Source organism: Jatropha curcas, unplaced genomic scaffold (assembly GCF_041381405.1).
Source record: "Jatropha curcas cultivar XTBG-Jc1 unplaced genomic scaffold, XTBG_Jcur_1.0 HiC_scaffold_712_pilon, whole genome shotgun sequence".
NCBI lineage: Eukaryota > Viridiplantae > Streptophyta > Magnoliopsida > Malpighiales > Euphorbiaceae > Jatropha > Jatropha curcas.
The window spans coordinates 36,944-43,628 of record NW_028322530.1 but is presented as its reverse complement, the minus strand read 5'-3'; the positions used below and the strand labels follow the sequence as shown (position 1 = coordinate 43,628).

At 30.9% G+C, this 6,685-nt stretch overlaps 1 long non-coding RNA gene across 1 annotated transcript; it reads left to right on the top strand.

Moving 5' to 3' along the window:
- The first annotated feature begins 10 nt into the window (after positions 1-10).
- Positions 11-2,163, top strand: LOC149491733 (uncharacterized). Its single transcript, XR_016319296.1, has 2 exons — positions 11-1,155; positions 1,796-2,163. It is a non-coding gene; the product is annotated as an uncharacterized LOC149491733 (long non-coding RNA).
- The last annotated feature ends 4,522 nt before the right edge of the window (positions 2,164-6,685 follow it).

Genomic DNA, 6,685 nt, shown 5'->3' with positions numbered 1-6,685 from the left:
ATAGTACAAGGGGGACATGGCAAATCAGGTAATTGTGCTTTAGACTTTATAGGTTGGTAGGGAGAAAAAATGAAGCCTCATAAGAGGCGTCTTTTTGAGTTTCCAGCAGGAACACCTTGAGAAATGGATTATAGATTATATCTAAACTGATTCTGACCTATGATTATTTCACTTCATTGATTATCGATTGTTGCCTTCCTGAATGTAAATTGATAATAGTGATATTTCTTCCAAACAACTTTATCGCTCAAAGATCTAGTGTCTATTTTTTTCTTTCTTGAAATGCTTTGGGGGTTGGGGGGGATCAACTGTTGAGTATTACTTGCTAGTTGTTGATGTTCAATCCTCAAGTTTTCTTTGTTTTAATATAGCCATTGGCTGCTTTGTATAGTCTATGTAGAAAAATTGGTATGTATGCCAAGGCACTTGCCCATGCTTGAGGTAATAGTATCAGAGTTGGAATTTTTAATTCAGAGTTGTACCCTGAGTTCGTTACCTGCCAGGCACTTTACAATATTTCCTAGGATGAAATTTTCCACTTAGATAGTGTTTGATAACATCATTATTAAATTATAGTTGGTTGATAATGCTTATCCACATATCACTTAGAAGTCTCAACTAAACTAAAATCCACTTGAAATGATAATTCCAAAATGTCAACTTAAAGTTTGCAATGATTACTGTACTTAGTGGCCTTTTAAACAACTTTGCAATTTGAAATTTTAGCACTTGTATTTATGCAGTTCTTGAAAATTAGGTCTTCAACTATTTTTCCGATTTACTACATACCACCTTAGTATTGATACAAAATTGTCATTTAGTTAACAACCTTTGGTCAATGTATGTGATGATGGTCGAAGGATGGATATTATCTTGTAATTCCAAAATATCGTTAATTAACCGTTTAACTTTCTTGCCTGCAACCAGAAAAAAAAGGAAAAAAGGAATACATGATATTTTCTTGGACAAAAATATAAATTAGAGATGCTAAAGTCCAGGTGAACAAAATCAACGGTCCCAGAAAATTGGCTGAGAAAAAAAATTAAACCAAATTGACCTATTTCCTGTAGGAGCAGCTGGCTGAATTGATCACGCATAATATATTTTCACTTAAAGATTCGAGAGAATACACTTTTTGACACCGAGATTCAAGAGGTGAGAAGCATATGTACACCAAGATATCCTAATGATAAGTGCATATATGACCTGATAATAAATGTAGGTTCAAATTCCCCTCTCCCAATACTCAAAAAGAGGTGAGAAGCACACTGATATTTATATCATAGTCTCAGAAGCCTGTGAGTCTTGGCTCTACCCTCTTCATGTTTCCTTGCTTCACACAATTTCAAACTCCTATTCTTCCCTTGAATATAAGATGTCGTGCTATTATCTTTTGCTTTCTTCTTTGCTCTGCCCCATTCATGCTTTAATGTCATTTTAGTCACTTCATTTGATTTTAAAGGAGGTACCAAAGTGTTCTTATTGTGAAATGTCAAGGATTTAGTTATTTACCCTTTTAATGGTTCATAGTTTCCCTCCTCCTGTTTTTCTCAAAGCGATGTTTCTTGCTAGTAATTCTCCTATTTCACTTTTCTTTATGCTAGAAAATGACACTATATGCTGACATTATGCTCTATGCTTGATATCCGTGTATAGCTAACCTTCTTAAGTCATAATGTCTTGCTGATGCATCCCTTGCCAATTTATATGGAACTATTCAAAGATAATTACCCTAGAGAAACTAAAGCTCCAAGATAATTTTCTGGACATATCTGATTGCCTGATCTTTTTCTAGCTACGTGCGGCTGCTGAAGCTGTTGGGGAAGTAAGTTTGGCGAACAAATTTGGTGCAGCCTGTGAGAGTCTCCGTCGAGGTATTATGTTTGCCAATTCTCTTTATCTGTGACCGAGTGACCTTGCAGGCTCTTATTCGTACAAGAGTTCATATCATGCTGCTGTTCTCCAATCGAGGCTACTTGAGATGTGCCAGGACATACAGATGTACAATTGTAGGATACACCCTCTTTTTGCATCAATTTTTTTTTTCCTCAACAGCAAAATACACATTTTCGCGAAAGTGTTCATAGGATATACAATTATGAAATGAGGAATATGTTTGTTTACAAGCTTCAGATTTAAATGAATATGCTATCGTTCTCTTGAGAGCTTTCTATTTGAATTTGAATTTCTAAATTTTATTTTATCAATCAAGTGTTTGAATGGACAAAAAAATTTTGCCAATATTCTTTTGCCTGGTGCTTTTTATTGTAGTTATTGTAGTTAACATGAATCATTTTGCTCAATTGATGACATTGCAACGAAAAATTCATTTCATTCACATCTTTTTTTTTTTTTTTTTTTTTTTTTTTTTTTTTTTTAATGGAAATTGCTTTATATTGCCCTAGAGTTCAAGTCAATATGATAAATATTGTCATCTTATTTATCGTATAATTTTAAATTGCTTTTATATACCTTACATATTTGTGTACCACAATAAATGCACCCTTTAAAATAGAAGAATAAGTGGAAAAATGAGAATTAATTCTAAAATTTTGGTTTTTTAGAACTGGACATGTGTTCTGGGATAGTTTAAAAAAGTAATAGAGGACGATCCTTTTTGCATGTGCCAAGTGCAATTCCTTTTGCAGGCAGAAAAATACTGCATCCCAAATTGCAATTTTACATATCAATGAAAGTGCAGTATGTTTGTGGTTTTGGAGATGCTATAGAAGAACATAACTAAACTATTAGCAGTCATAAGTTCCATATAATGGGGCCAGTTAAACTGACTTGGCCCATTTAAAACATGTATATAACATTTGTACACCATTAGATTTATTGTTATTACACCTAAACCATAGATTTAAAACTATTGAGTTGTGTTAGATTGAGAATATATAATATTTCTTTTTTTTAATAACTGTGCAAATTTAATAAAATATCTTGTTGGATCTTTTTAAAAATAGTTAAAAATATGATGATGGGTCCAAATGAAGTAATATTTAATTATAGTTAATATAATCTTTTATTATGCAATTAAGCTAAATTATTAATTAATTTTTATTTATTTTAAGTACTAAATTATCTTTTTTTGAAGAATTAAATTATGTTAAATTATATCTCTTTAAAAAGTATTAAATTATTTGACTAAATCCACTTGCATCGTTCCTTAGCAAAATTATTACAGGTGATACTGTAGAAATTTTTTATATTTTCATTTTAAAAAATTTTTGTTATTCAAACATTACTTAACATTTATTTATTTTTTTAAAAATTTATTTAGTTTTTTTAGAATATAAAATTATACAAATTCAAATATATAGTAAGTTGTCACTACATTTTAAAATAAATTTAATTTAAAACTCAAAATATAATTTTAATTGGTGAAATAACTTTATATAATGAATCTTATAAATGATATTTCATGTTTTTATTTATGAAATCTTTCAAAAATATTACAAAAATAATAATTTTTAATTTAGAAAACAAGAGTATTACAACAAATAAAAAATTATTAAAAAGAAGAGGAAAAATGGCTAAATAAGAAAAGAATGTACAATACTTAATATAACTTATTAAATGTGATTTACATGTAAATGTGTCATTACCAGAAAACATGCTGTGATTTACATGAACATGTGTCATTAGTTATTGGATATGTTTAATTTTTTTTAGAAAGCGAATGTAATTAAAATTATTAAAATAAAATAAAAATAATTTATAGAGAGAAATAAAATATTTCTACCAATTTTTTAAAAATATTTATCCCAAAAGAAATTAAAAAATGTATATTTAAAAACAATGGCATATAACTTTTTTCTAAATATGTGATTTAAAAAGAAACTTTTTTCTAAAGAAAAAGAAAGAAATTTGCAAAAAATAAAAGAAAATTTTAACTAACCTATCATGTTTACCTGCTATAGTAGGTTAGTATCACAAATGTCACAAAAAGACAGTTTCTCTACCCATGCAAAATTTTTGAATTCTGTACTGTAGTAAAAGCCTTAAAACATATATACCCTTGATGTATTGCCTTTTGCAAGCAAAAACTAATATTTCATTTACCCAAATAATTGTGATCCACAACACAATCTGTGATAATATTCCAAACTTGGAGACGAGCATAATGATGATATGAAACCCTAGGAAGAGAATGGGCACACATATTGGCTTGTTTCCTAATTCACTGGACACAAACGTCAAACTATGATCTAGGGTACATATACAATCATAAATAATTAAATCAAATTCAGAAATGTCTATCCTAGAAGAGCATAAAACATGAACATAATTTGAGCCCACATACAACCTCCAATTTGGCATGTATTCAAATCAATCCATTGAAGACAATTCTTCGAGGCCAAAACTTAATAAGAGATCCACATCTCTCATTATAGCCAGATAAAGCCTCACCCTTGATCTATTGTCAACCAATAAACATGATTAAGTATATTTTTTCTCAATAATTATTATTGGATAATGTTTTCTGCCAAAATGGATGTATGTAAAGGGATTGATAGGTGGAGAGCGGACGAAAAGGATCACTTTTGCCACAAAATGTTACATTTATTGTTTGGATAAAATTTATTTATTTTATTTTCATTAGTAGATGATACATAATTCCAAACGTAAAATAATTGATGCAACTGAAAAATGATCTAAGCCTGATATTAAGCGACATGGTGAGGTATTAGTCATTTGCTATCGCTAACATGTTGGGTGGCATGAAAGTGTAAGCAATGGAGTTGATCAAACCAAATAAGATTTAAGCTCCTTAAATCTTTTCAGGGATAATTAAATTAGGCTTGCTTGATAGAACTAGGATGAAATAGGATCCCTTAGGTTGATAGATAAATGTGAATATTTGAATTATGTGGTGTGGAATATGTCTCTACATATATGGTATCTTCTATGCTAATACTCAGAGGTGCTCATAAGGAATATTTTCTTGTATGACGATTAGGGTATGCTCAGACTTGCATATAGGAATAGTCAATAACTTTGATTATGAGAATAGGATTAACATTTGGAAATGAGAGAGTGCCAAGGGTAGAGTTGGACTTCACACTTTAAGGTTTAGTGTGGTTTCTGTTAGCTAGTGTGCTATTTTTTTTTTTTTTTTTTTTTTGAAGTATTAGAATTAGATTCAGGAATCTCTTAGAAACTTCAAGGAGGAAGAAAAATGTCTACGAAAAAATATCTAATCCTAGTTAGCAAGACAATTACAACTACTCATGTAACAAACTCAACAAATTAAGAACAAACGCAACTGCCATTTCTTTTCTTTATTAACAAATTTGAAATTGGTGCGAGTTTGAGGAAGAAGAGAAACATTAAAGTGGCAAATAACTTAAAACATTGCATTTCATTAATCACTACAAAAATATCGGCCTTTATTCCATCGGTAAACATGGGAAATCGATCGATAAAATATAATACCTACGGAATACCGATACCACAATTTCGTCAGTAAACTTCTAGATGGTAAAATATATGCTGATGAATGTCCGTTTGTCAGTATTCTGTCAAAAGTACATTGGTAAGTGGACATGAAAACAATATCAAATTGTTGGTAATCCATCAATGATGGTTGGTAAGTCATCGGTAATCAATCGGGAAATTTTCATCACGTTTGGAAGATTTCATCGGTAATTCGTCAATAAATGACTAGCTGTTAATAAGATTCCGTCGATAACCGATCGGTAAATGACTGGTTGTTAATGATAATTCCATCGGTAATCTGTCGATAAATTAAAAAAAATAAATTTATATTTTGCAACAACAAAATTTTCAACTTGCTAAAATATATACAATTATAACAAGCAAACCATCAAGAAAACTCACAAAACAATACTATATGAAAGGAAAATCATTTTGTTACTGCAATGCAAAATAAACATAGAACAACAAAATATGAAAGGAAAACTATCTACAACTAGAAATTAGGATCAATAAGACTAGTATCCTCATTTGTAGTGTGCAGTGTTGGAGGATCTGTAGCAGTAGTGTGTTGTGCTGGAGGATCTGTAGCAGATGAAGCAGGTGCAACAAGTGTACGAAAAGTCCCTATAGCCTGCCGAAATAACTAGAGCATCTTGTGCTGTATATTCTATACTTGATGAATCTCATTTGCTTGTTACTCTCATCAGTCGCATCTTATCAGCCCGTTACTTCAGAAAGCGATCCTACTCCTCAATGCATTCCTGCATAATCTGGGTCGTCCTAGGATTGAGCATCTGCTGTGATTGTGATGGTGCACTAGAGCAGCTAAACCCATAAACTGCGGAAGCTTGCGAACCTAGTCTATAGACTCGCCTTTTTCTTCTCCCTCCAGTAGCCTCCAAATATAACTAGTCATTGATCTATGACAGTGCATCGAGGAGTCATTCTGTTGTTGAGTTTGTTCGACCAACATATTATTGAAGTTTTCTTGTAAATTTCCAAATAATATTTGCATGAACGTAGTATATAAACAGGTCAGCAATATCAAATAAACAAATGGTTCAAATTGGTATGAAAGGTAAACTTATAGAAACACTCCTTGCACACCCATCAATAAAGCAGTTTGGATTACCCTTCTTAGTATGTATGCGAGTGAAAATATCATACCAAACAATTAACTATTGTCGAAAAGCAACTGGAATTAAGCATTGCATGAATTTATGACAATCATGACTTTTCATAC